At 45.0% G+C, this 14,948-nt stretch overlaps 1 protein-coding gene across 1 annotated transcript in view; it reads right to left on the reverse strand.

The window, feature by feature from the left end:
• The window catches only part of CASR (calcium sensing receptor), a 233,786-nt gene extending 223,893 nt beyond the window's left edge, over nucleotides 1-9,893 (reverse strand). The window contains exon 1 of the mRNA XM_069202781.1: nucleotides 9,661-9,893. The gene's annotated coding sequence lies outside the window, so the exon portion shown is untranslated. The remainder of the gene's footprint in view (nucleotides 1-9,660) is intronic.
• Between the last annotated feature and the right edge of the window lie 5,055 nt (nucleotides 9,894-14,948).

Genomic DNA, 14,948 nt, shown 5'->3' on the forward strand with positions numbered 1-14,948 from the left:
CAGATTCAGAGATGCACACCATATGCAAGGTCCCCTCACACACAGAACATGTACATTAGAGGCAGTAGTCCAAGCTTACTACAGATGCAGAGATGCACAGCATATGCGAGGTCCCCTCACACACAGACCATGTACATTAGCGGCAGTAGTCCAAGCTTACTACAGATTCAGAGATGCACACCATATGCAAGGTCCCCTCACACACAGAACATGTACATTAGAGGCAGTAGTCCAAGCTTACTACAGATGCAGAGATGCACAGCATATGCGAGGTCCCCTCACACACAGACCATGTACATTAGAGGCAGAAGTCCAAGTTTACTACAGATGCAGAGATGCACAGCATATGCAGCAACGTCTAGGTTCCCTCACACACAGAACATGTATATTAGAGGCAGCAGTGCAAGCATCCTACAGATGTAGAGATGCACAGCATATGCGCAATTCCCTCACACGCAGAACATGTACATTAGAGGCAGTATTGCAAGCTTCCTACAGATGCAGAGATGCACAGCATATGCAGCACAATGCAAGCTTCCTTCGGATGCAGAAGTGCAATCTTCGCTCAGACAGAATATTGACATCACAGATAGCAGCAGTACAAGCTTTGTCCATTTAAAAAACATATACAACACTTGCAGCAACAGTGCAAGCTTCCCTCACACACAGAACATGTACATTAAAGGCAGCAGTGGTGTACGCAGATGCAGAACTGGCACAGCACAAGCTTCAAGAGTAAACTTTCCTTACCTACACACACAACACAACACATGTACGTAACAGACAACAGCAATGTATTTTCCTCTCATACACACAGCAGCTACAACACAGACAGCAGCATTCAGATGCACAACCGGTGCAGCATGTGTGGGGGTATAGGGGCTGCCTTAGTGAAATGGGCATAGTGATGAGTTCACAAAAGCTAGGTATCTTTCTTCTGGATAAAACCTTGACCTACATATTTACTGACTCTTATTTTTAGCAGATTTTTTTGTATCTAATTATGTACAACACATGTTAGTTGATGTTTTTACTGAATGTTTTTTAAATCAACAAACTAAGAGCTAAGAAAAAAATGAAATCTGAGAATGGTTTTGTGTCTAGAAGTATGCGTTAATATCAGCTGAAGTACACCATTTTCGAATCTACCTCTCTAAAATATTACATCATTTACGAACGTCTGATGCTGAAGTCCAAGCCTGGAAGCCATTTTCTAGCCAAACCTTTCTCCCTCGCATCAGCTGCCATGCGATGCAACAGGAACTCACTTGATCCGTTATTAGGGCCCGGAGGCACCAAATCTGCCGCCATTTTAAAATGGCCACCATAACTTTATAGCTGTGTTCTCTCTTTCCTTCTTATTAATAACTTTGCAATATCAGCATTTCTCTGTTTGCCTTCTGACAACTTCTTGTTGTATAACCTGACCATAATCCATAGACTACAGTGAATGTTTTTGTGGCTATTTTTACGATAAAGGTGGCTACCAAAATGTGCCAACAAAACAGGAATGGTGAGTGCGATCATGGCGAAACAGGAATTGGTTCACGTTATTATGGTGAAACAGGAAGTGGAAGTGGTGCTTGTGAGCATGCCAAATAGGAAATGGTTAAATGCATGTATAGCCAAATTGGAAATGTTCACCCGTGTGTGGCGAAACAGGAAGTGGTACATGTGGGCACAGAGCCGGCTTTAGCGCTGGTGGTGCCCTGTGCGACAGTCTTTTTTGGCACCTCCCCCCACCCCATGACCACCTCCTCGGATTCCCTCACTACCACCCCGCAAATGTGCCCCTCATCTCTCCATAGCCCCTCTCTCACATACATTTCATTTATTTTAAAGCGCTTGTAAAGGCTGCTTTACTAATTCACTTAGCTATCCACATAAAATATAGTTATGTTCGTTTGCAGCAGGCACATTAACCCTCTGCGCTACTTTATATCGAGTCAAAGCTGCAGCTAGACAAAACTCCCATCTCTCTCTTTAGCAGGAACATTAATCACAAGAGGTATCTCGACATTTTAATTGCTTCCTGAATGCTGGACGCACAAGGAACTAATCAACAGGTGCTTTTAAGTTGGAAGTTTCATAAGTTATTGCTAAACACTGCGCCCCCCTTAGGTCAGCGCCCCCCAATCCAGGTCAGCATCCGGTGTGGCCGCACCACTCCCACCGCCCTAAAGCCGGCGCCGCGTGGGCATGTGAAATCAGGAACTGGCACACATGAGCATGGCGAAACAGAAATTGGTCCGTATGAATATGGCAAAACAGGGAATAGTACATATGTGTAATGTGAAACAGGAAATGGTAGGTGTGAATAGCTAAATCTTTTATTTGAGTATGGTGAAAAGAGAAAGTATTTATTTGAGTGTGTTGAAACATACCATTAAACATCTGGGCACTGTACAATAGAACAATGACTCGGTAATATGGTGAAACAGAAAATGATGCGTGTGACAACGGCTAAACAGAAAATCACAATTTTAAGTACAGTGAAAAGGGAAATCATACAGGTGGCCATGGTGAAATAGGAAATCACAATTTTAAGTACAGTGAAACAAAAAATCATTCATTTGGGAGGGGCTTAACAGCAAACTGGCAGAGCAGAAAATCAAATGTGAGTCGGCGACACAGGACAGTTGTGCTAATGAATGGTGTGTAAAAGGAACTGTCCGTGTGGGGGGAGCCACATCTGTCATTTGTCTGGCAATTAATGTTACTTTTTGTGTGGCGTTGCTGGCCATTATATCCAATGGGATGTAGGTTGCTGCAGACGAGATATCCGCCACCGTTGTGATGGAGTAACCCATCTGCCGAGCTCTAAATGAGGCCCTATGTCATTTGCTGTGTGTCTGCATTGCATAGGCTGGCAGCTTGTAATGCTAATCGCAAAATGACAGCCAGCTCTGGGCTGTGTGCTGGATGTAGGTGCAATGTTTCACCTAGTGCTTTCTGTTCCGTTTCCCGATGGTGTCCACAAGGTATGACAACTTTATGATCAGGTTGTCAACTAAAACGTTTGTACAAACAAAATGTGCATATTGATGCTTTATATTTCTCTTCATTCATGCCTAAAGTATTTATAGGTCATGATACAGATTTACTAGAAATGATTTGGAATATGGGGCCCGTAGGTTGGGGTCTGTGGTACTTAGTGGGATGTGTACAGGGTTGTATCTGTGTGTGGTGTGGATGCTATGCGAGTATGTGGGTCATCTAGCACTGTGTGTGGGGACTGGCAGTAAGGGGTGCTGGGTGAGGCACTTGATCAAAGATATCGGAACCTCTTTCCCCCTACACCTGGTAAAGGTGACCAGCAACTTCCTGTCAAAAAATATAGGGCCTGATTTAGAGTTTGACGATATCACGTCCGCCGAAATATAAATCCTGTTATATCCTATGGCATTTATCATTTGGCAGAAGGGATATCCGTCACTGTTGTGACAGAGTAACCACTCAGGCAAACTCTAAATACGGTCCATAGTCTCTTAAAGTCTCAAAGTAGGTCTGATTGACCCAATATGAAAAAACGATACTGATCCTGAGCACCTAAACTACTTCTGGCCAGCGTTCAATCTTCTCTTAATGATTAAGGTCCTAGAAATCTGCATAGTGAATCAACTGAAGAAAAGAGCCAGCTAAATCACCCCCTCCCCCACAATCCACAATCTGAACTCAGAACTGGCTGTGGCCCGTAATCCGCAATGCTGCACACAATCCATGATGCGCTCACGATCTTAGACAAAGGACTGTTGCTCCAGTCTTATTGTTTTGGATCTGCCAGCCGCATTTGACGTAGATGGCCATGCTTCCCTGTAAAAGATCCTGAAGGAGTGGATGGGCTAAGAGGGCCCAGCACTGACCTGGCCTGATCATACCGTGCGAGCCGTTCACAACAAATAAATATTGGACTAGACATCCCAACGTACTGTAACAGGATACCCAAAATTCACCTGGCCCTTCCAAGAGCAGCATTCCAGTGCCAAACGGAGATACTTATCTTCCCTATGTTAATGAATCTGAACTGGTTCCCCATAGAGGCCAGAAGCCAATTTAAATTAGCTACTTTTATCCACAAGGCGCTACACAGTGCAATACCAAGCTACCTTGGCCACAAACCCATCATGGAGGATCCAGGAACTTGTAAGCTCAGATTCTCTGCAACTTCAAAGACCTCTCTTCAAAACATCCTGCACCTTGAACTGCCACTTCTTGGGCAATGCCCCCAAAATCTGGAAATTTAGTCAACCAGCCTTAAGAACTAACTTCTCACGCTTCATCTTCAAGAAAGAACTTAAAACTATAGTCCTCCATCACTCCCTCCAATCAGGATCCCTCTCCAGCATGACATGTCTAGAGGGGAACAGACTATTACCTATGTCATACTGCCCCTCCCTTCTTGATTGTACGTATACTTTTAAGCATATGTAAACTGGCCTGCTACCCTGGTGGGTCTGGTTCGCACAATATTAAACTGCTAAATAAATGTTACTGGTCTTCATGACTATATAGTCATGTAACCCCTTGGTGACTTGTAGTGGCCTAATTGTATACTGTTGGTAGTACTTTATTTCATATCTTAAAAAATTACCAAGCCAGTTAGAAAAGATGGCAGGCATCATGGCTTATGGCTGATCTGTCTGTATAGGTTTGATAATTCTTACCTCCCATGACATACTGCCTATTTCTGGTAAATAGTGAGTTGGTATATACAACGTTACGTGAAACAAGGACACCAATGTACGCTATCAACTAAACCCATGTTGTGACTATGATTGTCAACACATCTATGTCTTTCTACCAACAGCCTTAAGCATGTTGAGAATCAGGCTTCCACATTTCCAGTTGTAAGTCTGCTCACAAGTGCCAGCATGCTTAGTGCCGTTGGCTGAAAAAAACAGAAAGAGGGTGTCACTCTTGTGATGTGAGGGCAAGTTGATGGAGATGATGTATGTCTTTTTTAAGCACATCCATGTGTATCATTGGGTTCCCAGAGTCTGAACCACATATGTGTCAGACATCTTCTAGCAGTTCTTCAAGCCATGGCCCGGGTGGGAACTGTGTGCTTCCCATAATATGAGTGGAACAGTGTCATAGCTGAGCCCACGTGTGCACCCTTATTTAAGAGAACCTGCGAACAGTGCTTAATTTGAGCTGGTAGTTTACGGTGCTTGGCATTGGCACTTAATTGTCAACACTGACACTTATGAAACTCTGCCACATGGTGGTGCTGCCTGTTTAATTTAGAGATGAGCACAACAACAGTTGTTTCTTAACTCAATATTCTTTAAAGACGATTAATTCCTGCCACCCACACCATTCTTATAGCTTTGAGGGCCTGGAATAGTCTGAATTGTCACACTTGTTGGAGTGCGATGGTTAATAGTTGTGTTGGTACTGCCATTGGCAGCATTGGCACTTGCAATGTGTGGTGCAGACTGAAATGGCCTCCTGACAAGGGCCCTGGCACTTTGTTTACAGATTAAGCACTGTCTACGGATATTCGTTCTCATGGCCCCAACGAGGAGAAGTAGAACTTGGTGTAATGAAGATGACTGATAAGTAATCTGGACATTACTTGCCACGACCTCTCCTTCATAAACGGACCAACGCACCTAACCCTCGCTTGTATCCTATTTAACCAGCATCTTCTCCCCCCCACCCATCCATCCCTTTGTCTTTCTGTAAACAGAGCAGGCACACCCTTACTCACTCACTCTCACTAAATCATTGTTGTTCTTTCATGTGACACACAAGCCAGTGTACGATCATAAGTGGTGAGAGAGCCCTGTGTGTGGTCTGAGCTGCCTCTGCGAGGAATGCACATGCAGTGAGGGTTTCCTGGAACGGGCCCCTTGAGGACAGACCTTCCTCACCACTTTTGTGACTAGCAAGCTGCCAACCCTCACAGGAGGCTGAGAGCTGGCAGAGGGAACCACAGCAGGGCTGACCTCAGAGGACAGCAGGCGGACACACCCTGCGGTGTCTACCCACTCTCCCTGAGCCTGGTCACCACCGGTGGCAGAACTCCAGCAGAACTCCAGAGCCACTTCCCAAGTCTAATCAGCAGCTGCTTAAAGGGCCCTCTCACAAGGGGGCGCCATGGCAGTCATTTAAAACTATGGGGTATATTTGCCAACATTTGCGCTGGGTTTGCATCACAAAAGTGATGCAAACCGGCACAAAATGCTTTTTTTCTAATTTACTTTCCACAAAACATGAGAAGCGAAGCACTGCTTTGCGTTACTTAGAGCCAGGGGGCGATACACGGGTCATTCATTGGCATTCCCATGAACCACCCATGCTTTTTAACACAAAACCTTATCAACAAACAGTAGTTGACAAGGTGTTGTAGCAAATAGTAATGCCATTTGAAGGGAGGTGTTAATAAAACAAATGTTTTTCTTTCTCCTGTATTTTCTGATATGACATGCGTGATGCACTGTACAGCACACATACAAAGCAGGAAACGTTTTCAATTAAGTCTAAGCATAGTATTTTGTACTGAAAGGAATACCCTTCCAGTATAAAACCTATGCTAGACACATGCACATGCACACATCCTTGCACTATGGCGTAAAGGTGTGTGCGTGGAGCTATGCATCAAAATTCTACGCTGGTGCTAGGGAGAGGGGAGGAAAGTATCATATTTCTGTAGATATGGTGCTCTACCCCAGTCACGCAACGCAGCTCAATATTTTTGGCTGCTCTACTGCGTTGCGTGACAGTTCTATAAAGCTGGGTCTCGGTGTGAAACATGCTCGCCACCAAAGGGGTTTCTTGATAACGGATATCTATCATTTTCCCACTTAATAGTGCTTGTATTCTCAAACTCGAAAGGATAAAAGGCTAAGCGGATGCAACTGGGATTGGAACCTTTGTCTACAATGTTTAAGACAGTCTCTTCCTATGGATGCATCAGGCCACCAGACCAGCAGGAAGGGACTTGTGGAAGTGGCACCTTTAGGAAGACAACTGTTAGAGCCAAGGAAGCAACAAATAGTTCTCCCTAAGGGAGCTGCTGAGAGGCACAGATCTGCCCTTGCTGGCCAAGTCCTCCAGTTGCTATTACCGATCATGAAACAAACCACATGGGCATCTGTGTCCTTGACTAGACCTTGCAGGGCTTTGTGGTGAGAGGCAGGTCACAGACCATAATGACAATGATGGGCGTAGAGGTAGGTGAGGCCATGTTAAGAACCACTCCTCTAGAAGTCTTCTACTCCTTACCCTGTGCAGCTCACCCATGGCATCAGGTTAAAAGTGATGGAGGTTTTAGGGGGGCATATGCAACATATTATTGCAGATGTGTGGCTGGCAATAATGGGGAGTTTCCCCACCACGCAGTTCCAAGTGACATCATAGACAACTCAAACTGACCTCTCATTGACTTTGGAGTCCATCAAAAGAAAAGAATCCGATTATGGGCAGCTACCCGCCTACTATTGAGGGTTTTAACACCATCTCACAACCCTCACACAACACAGGTGAATAAAGATGCCCACTGTCTGCCTCCTTCACGTAGAAGTGAGCACAGAAGTCAGACACACTGTAGGAATTCTGCTTGGCTGAGCCAGTTTCAGCAATCCATACATGGTGCTAATGTTATCATTCTTTCCTAGCTACAGTACCTTATAGTGCTGAGAACCCTTCTCAGTGCCTTCAAAGCACTTCTTCATTTAGGCAGCGTTGAGGCGGGAGGAGACGTGCAGGGACCCAAGAGGTAATGAAGACCATGGAGGGACAGCTGTCAGAATCGGAGGAAAAAGCGTGATCCAGTTCTCGCAGGGATTTTAAAAAGTAGGAATTTGGGCAAAGCGTGCCGTGGAAATGAATTCCAATCAGTAGAGCTTTGCGTGCGCGCTGCAATTTTTTTCCATCACCACTAGGAGGGAGTCTCGTCAGTAATATTTTCGTTTTTTCAAAAAACAACCATATCTCGGTGCTTTCAGTAAGTGACCCCAAAATTTAGAACTAGACACCCCCAGCATTCCGAACAAACCCCTTCATTCAAAAAGGAACTAACCCATCTAATCCCCCAATGATACCACCAATGTGAGTGAGTGCCTAGATCTTCTGTCCATAAACCCTATGATACCTCCAATGTGAGTGAGCGCCTAGATCTTCTGTCCATAAATAGTCTAGCACTGAGAACTCCTTGCCACGTCTGTACAATTTCAATTTTTTCGATATTTTGTCTGGTCCCCTTCTAATAGTTCAAAAGTACAATAGTAAACAAATATATATTTATTATTGTGGACATTTTTCTCTAAACTTGCTTTTGTCTAAGTATTTCGTTTCGTTAAAGCGCTTTGACACTCCTTGATTCTGGTCTGCGTCATGTAAAATTATTGAATAAATGATAACAGATTTTTCTTCCATCAATTTTTAGGACCATTAGTGTATTTTGTATTATTGTCATACGTTATTATCATTATTAATACAAGTGTTATTAGCATTAATATTAATAATGTTAATACCATTGCTGCATTCCTATATTAATTACATGTATTATACATTTTTAATATTATTTAGGTTGTGATTATTATTTTGTTTTTTGTTTATGTAATTTTAGAAATTAAATGGCTTACAGTGTTAGTTTCACTACTTATTTGCGTTTTCCTCATTTTTATTATAACTATTTTTGGTTTTAATAGTTTTGTGAACAGGAGTGTTCATTTATTGATGTAATTACTGCTGTGAGGTGTGTATCATTATTATAAATATTACTGTACATTATTATGAAAAGCTTTAAATGTTACTAATTGTCACATTTAATATTGTTCTGGTTATTTACAATTAGGTATTTTCCATAGTGAATAATGCTATTATTGTGGATCCAAGCGACATGAGCATCGTTTTCCCTGTGCTGTTTCCCCTTGGAGGTGTGCCTAAAACAAAAGGGTCAAAGGTCACCTCGTCGCCCCACGATAACAGTAAGTACTAGGTGCTTCCCGTCAACCAAACACTCCTGCAAGTAAGTGCAAAACATATTAATAATGAACTAAGAGTGTGCTCAAACTAATCCTGCAAATAAATTAATACATAAATAAAATCAATTAATTAATAAATAACCCGCCCAATATATATATATTAGAGAAGGGAAAATAGTTATATGCACCTTTGAGTAGACTGTGTAAAGATTTTTTTAAACCCATTTTATATATTAACATCGGATGTGCCACTTTCTGTGAATTCCACATGTTGGCAGAAAAGGAAACTGAGGGAGGCATAGAGTGGAGGAAATGTGCCCAAGATAACGCCGTGCGTCAAAGCGAGGATTGGGGGAAGCAGGGACATCGTCTCAGGTCTCCTGTTTCACTAAATCACATCTCGTAGTTGCTAACTGAGTGATTCATCTGTCTCCGCAGTGTGAAAGTAATTCATTCAGGGAAGTTTGTATTACAGAGTAGGACACTGGGATAGCTCCGTCTTTTGAGCGCATGTGGCAGAGATCATTACACAGGGATAAACACTAGCATCTGTGTTGCAGATTATATTAATGTCATATATAATAATGATTACACTCTTAAGGAGAAATGCGTCATGTGCGGAGTTACCAAAGTTTACTGCCAAAGTAAAAAAATAAAAACAACACCGAGATTTTTTTTTTTTGCTATTGTCTATTTTCATTTGTCTCGGTTGTATTCAGTTCATTACCTCTCGTCTTCCTCCTGTCTGCCCAGCCTCCCGTGTGGCCCCGCGGCTGGTGTTCCCGAAGAAATGGCGGGAGTGGGTCTGCAGCCTCGGACGCCTGGGCCCAGCCTCGCTCCGTCCCGCTCTCACCCTCGTGCGCATCTCCCGCGCCGCCGGATGACCATCCTTCCTCGCCCTCCGCTTCATCTCTCTCCCTTCCCCATCACTGCAGCCAAACGCTTCCCTAATCGGATTACTTCCTGGCCGGGGTCCCACCCCTCGCAGAGGGCGCTGCGTCCTGGCCGCTGATGGCTTCCTCGCATTGCTGGGATTGTGGTTTTTACAGAAAGTGCTCGGGCACACCTTAATATGAACGGCGGAATCACAAGGAGCTCGACCGAGGTTTTATTATGAGTGGAGAGAACCTCTGCTGTGTGTGGGCGGAGGGTGGCACCCTGGTAGGTGCACCTGCTTCCTGCACAGGTGCTCTCACCAGCAGTGCGGCAGTAACAGAAATCCGCCAGGCCTATTCCTGATGAAGTCCACGGTGCGCTATGGGCCACTAGGCAGAAACATGTCGACCACAGTCATTTAGGAGCACTTACTCTCCTATGCATTGACCATGTAATTTTTAATCATCCCCTAGGTACTCATAGCAGTAAAAGGGCACTAGAGGTACCTAGGTGATTTTTGACCCACTGTGACCTCCCCCTCCATTGAGTGTCTCCTACCCATACAGGAAGCCCACTCAACATTACAAGAATTCTTGGTGGTGGAGGAGACCTGGGGATGAAGCATGACACCTGGATAGGGGTGTGAGGGTCCTCCTTCAGTTGTTTTGAACTGCCTGTTCTGACACATACTATTGGCTGTTTTTTCCTGGGGCACCCTAAATTGGATACGCTTAAAGGTGACCCCAGTTCTAAACTTTTCACACCAGGGTTTCTGATTTGTGAACATGCCCTCATAGCTTGGGTGGGAACATCAACATTATTGTCTGATACACATTGGATTCCAATCTGAGATTTGTTCTTCCAACCTAACCATTGGCCTGTGGATGGTGCAAAGACGGTCTTTTGTTCCCAATTCGAGAAGTACTCAGACAACTCTTATATTGGAAAAAGTAAGATGCATACCTTTAGCCGCTATTAAAACAACAGGGAACCCTTCTCTTATGTAAATAAAAAGTTCACAGTGCTCTCAGTAGTGGACTCTTGATCAAAATACATCCAAAACCATTTGGAGTAGTAATCTGTGACAGAAATAATCTAACAGCATTTTTTAACATTTGTGGTAAGGCTTTATAATATCAAACCTAATATGTGTCAGAACATATTGGGGTTTATAGAAGGCTGTGAGGGTCCATCAAGTGATTGTTAGGATTTATCAGAAGTACAACACACACTGCAGAACATGACCAGTAACTCTATATCTACATGCATTCAAGGCCACCCGACGGCTTCTCTGAGTCTCTTTTTGGATAACGTTTCACCTAAATGACCCGAATATGCTAAGCCCAGCAACCTGGGTCTCAATAACATAGGTGGACTCAATTTGAATTCTGAATACAACTACCCATCTTCAAGGGCATCTTATCTTTTACTTTCAAAAAGGGCTCTACAGATGCATTTATAGTGTTCCCCTTTTCCAACCTTGCTTGACCAAGTGAATAGCCCCAGACAGTAGTTTATCCTCAGACAACTCTTTTAACAAAGCTATTTCACTAATGCCTCTCTCAGTGCTTTTCTTCAAATTGACACTACCACAAAACAATCCTCTCACTCGTCATTCTCTTCACCATTCTCATCATCTTGCAATAACCTTGATAGACAATCAGCAAACACATGTTTGTGACCCAGAAACTGCAAACTGGAACTCATTGACCTGTGACACTATTCTCCTTAATCGCACAGAATAATTTATCTGCTAACTCCGCAAAAATGTTTACAAGGAGCTTGTGATCAGTTTGTAGAATGCAACAAGTACTCCATATGAATTGCAGAATTTTCTTTATGGTCCAGGAGCAGACTAAAGCCACCTTTGTTATTACTAGATAATTGGGTTCGGTGGGTCTTAAAGATCTTGAGACAAACGCTTTAGTTCTTTTGGTTCCTGTGTACACTTGGGCTAGCATCTCTCCGGGTCCACACTGACTAGCATCAACCATTAAATTACACTGTTATGAGGGATTAAAACACTGCGCAGCTGTGGCAGGGGCAATACTAGTTTACATGTTCTAGAAGCAACATTGCTACTCATCATTTCACTGGAATGTTCTTCTTCATTAATGTTTTAGAGGCTCCAACCTATCTGCAAAATTGCGATTAATCCTGGCATAATATTCACAAACTACAAGGAAAGACATAAGATGTTCCTTGTTAGCTGGTGCATGCTTAATAGCCTCCACTAAGGCTGGTTTATGAAAAAGGCCTGTGTCAAATATGGCATGACTAAGGTGCTCAGCCTGTTTTTACGCAGAGGTATACACCCATGTCCAAGTAGGGACCACAATCCTAGTCAGTGTAAATCATACACAATCCAGATTATCCTGTGCCCACCCTCTGGTAGCTCGGCACTGAGCAGTCCGGCTTAATTTAGAAGGCAATGTGTAAAGTATTTGTGCAATGAATCATACAGTAACACAGTGTGAGAAAGTAGCCTCTTTCTAGCCTTGTTACCCCTACTTGTGGCCTGTTTGTGAGTATATGTCAGGGTGTTTTCACTGTCTCACTGGGATCCTGCTAGCCAGGGCCCAGTGCTCATAGTGAAAACCCTACGTTGTAAGTGTGGTTGTTATGTGTCACTGGGATCCTGCTAGCCAGGACCCCAGTGCTCATAAGTTTGTGGCCTATATGTATGTGTTCCCTGTGTAGTGCCTAACTGTCTCACTGAGGCTCTGCTAACCAGAACCTCAGTGGTTATGCTCTCTCTGCTTTCCAAATTTGTCACTAACAGGCTAGTGACTAAATTTACCAATTCTCATTGGCACACTGGAACACCCTTATAATTCCCTTGTATATGGTACCTAGGTACCCAGGGTATTGGGGTTCCAGGAGATCCCTATGGGCTGCAGCATTTATTTTGCCACCCATATGGAGCTCAGACAATTCTTACACAGGACTGCCACTGCAGCCTGAGTGAAATAACATCCATGTTATTCCACAGCCATTTTACACTGCACTTAAGTAACTTATAAGTTACCTATATGTCTAACCCTCACTTGGTGAAGGTTAGATGCAAAGTTACTTAGTGTGTGGGCACCCTGGCACTAGCGAAGGTGCCCCACATTGTTCATGGCAAATTCCCCAGACTTTGTGAGTGCGGGGACACCATTACACGTGTGCACTACATATAGGTCAATACCTATATGTAGAGTCACCATGGTAACTGCGAACATGGCCATGTAACATATCTAGGATCATGGAATTTTCACCAGAATACTATTCTGGTATTGGGGGGACAATTCCATGCATTCCCGGGTCTCCAGCACAGAGCCAGGGTATTGCCAAACTAACTTTCTGGGGTCTCCACTGCAGCTACTGCTGCTGCCAACCCCTCAGACAGGTTTCTGCCCCCCTGGGGCCTGGACAGCCTGGTCCCAGGAAGGCAGAACAAAGGATTTCCTCTGAGAAATAGGTGTGAAGGGCTGGGGAGGAGCAGTCTCCCCCAGCCTCTGGAAATGCTTTGATGGGCACAGATGGTGCCCTCTCTGCATAAGCCAGTCTACACCGGTTCAGGGATCCCCCCAGCCCTGCTCTGGCGCGAAAATGGACAAAGGAAAGGGGAGTGACCACTCCCCTGACCAGCACCTCCCAGGGGAGGTGCCCAGAGCTCCTCCAGTGTGTCCCAGACCTCTGCCATCTTGGATGCAGAGGTGTGAGGGCACAATGGACTGCTCTGAGTGGCCAGTGCCAGCAGATGATGTCAGAGACCCCTCCTGATAGGTGCTTACCTTTCTCAGTAGCCAATCCTCCTCTGAGCGCTATTTAGGGTCTCTCCTGTGGGCTATTCCTCAGATAACGAATGCAAGAGGCCACCAGAGTTCCTCTGCCCTTCCCTCTTCGACTTCTGCCAACTGATCCAGGACGCCTGCATAACCGCAACAAAGTAGCAAGAAGACAACCAGCAACATTGTAGTGCCTCATCCTGCCGGCTTTTTCGACTGTTTCCTGGTGGTGCATGATCTGAGGGTTGTCTGCCTTCACCCTGCACTGGAAGCCAAGAAGAAATCTCCTGTGGGTCGACGGAATCTTCCCCTGCCAACGCAGGCACCAAACTTCTGCATCACCGGTCCTCTGGGTCCCCTCTCATCCTGACGAGCATGGTCCCTGGAACACAGGGGCTGGGTCCAAGTGTCTCCCACAGCCCAAAGGCCCTTCTGTCCAAATTTGGTGGAGGTAATTCCTTGCCTCCCCACGCCAGACAGTAATCCTGTGTACTGCGTGAACTGCAGCTGCTCGGGCTTCTGTGCACTTTTGCAAGACTTCCTTCGTGCACAGCTTAGCCCAGGTCCCCAGCACTCCGTCCTGCATTGCCCAACTCGCTGAGTTGGACTCCGACGTCGTGGGACCCTCCTTTGTGACTCTGAGTTGACTGCTGTCCTCAGATCTTCTAAGTGCTTGTTCAGGTACTTCTGCGGGTGCTGCCTGCTTCTGCTGGGGCTCTCTGAGTTGCTGAGCGCCCCCTCTGTCTCTTCCTCCAAGGGGCGACCTCCTGATCCTTCCTGGGCCCCAGCAGTACCCAAAATCCTCAACCGTGACTCTTGCAACTAGCAAGGCTTGTTTGCAGTCTTTCTGCGTGGAAACAACTCAGCATCCTCCAGCACGCCGTGGGACATCTTCTGACCAAAGGAGAAGTTCCTGGCACCTTCCGTTGTTGCAGAATCTTTGGCTTCATCCACCTGGAGGCAGCCCTTTTGCACCTTCATCCGGGGTTTAGTGGGCTCCTGCCCCCCCTGGACACTTGCTTGACTCTTGGACTTGGTCCCCTTCCTTTACAGTTCCTCAGGTCCAGGAATCCGTCTTCAGAGTTTTGCTGGCAGTTGTTGTCCTTGCAGAATCCCCTATCTCGACTTTACTGGTTTCTGGGGTATTGGGTAACTTTACTCCTACTTTTCAGGGTCTTGGGGTGGGGTATCTTGGACACCCTTAGTGTTTTCTGACACTCCCAGCGACCCTCTACACACTACTCTAGGCCTGGGGTCCATTCGTGGTTCGCATTCCACTTTTGGAGTATATGGTTTGTGTTGCCCCTAGGCCTATTTCTCCCTTTTGCATTCTATTGTGATTCTACATTGTTTGCACTACTTTTCT

This window comes from Pleurodeles waltl, chromosome 8 (genome assembly GCF_031143425.1).
Source record: "Pleurodeles waltl isolate 20211129_DDA chromosome 8, aPleWal1.hap1.20221129, whole genome shotgun sequence".
NCBI classification, from domain to species: domain Eukaryota; kingdom Metazoa; phylum Chordata; class Amphibia; order Caudata; family Salamandridae; genus Pleurodeles; species Pleurodeles waltl.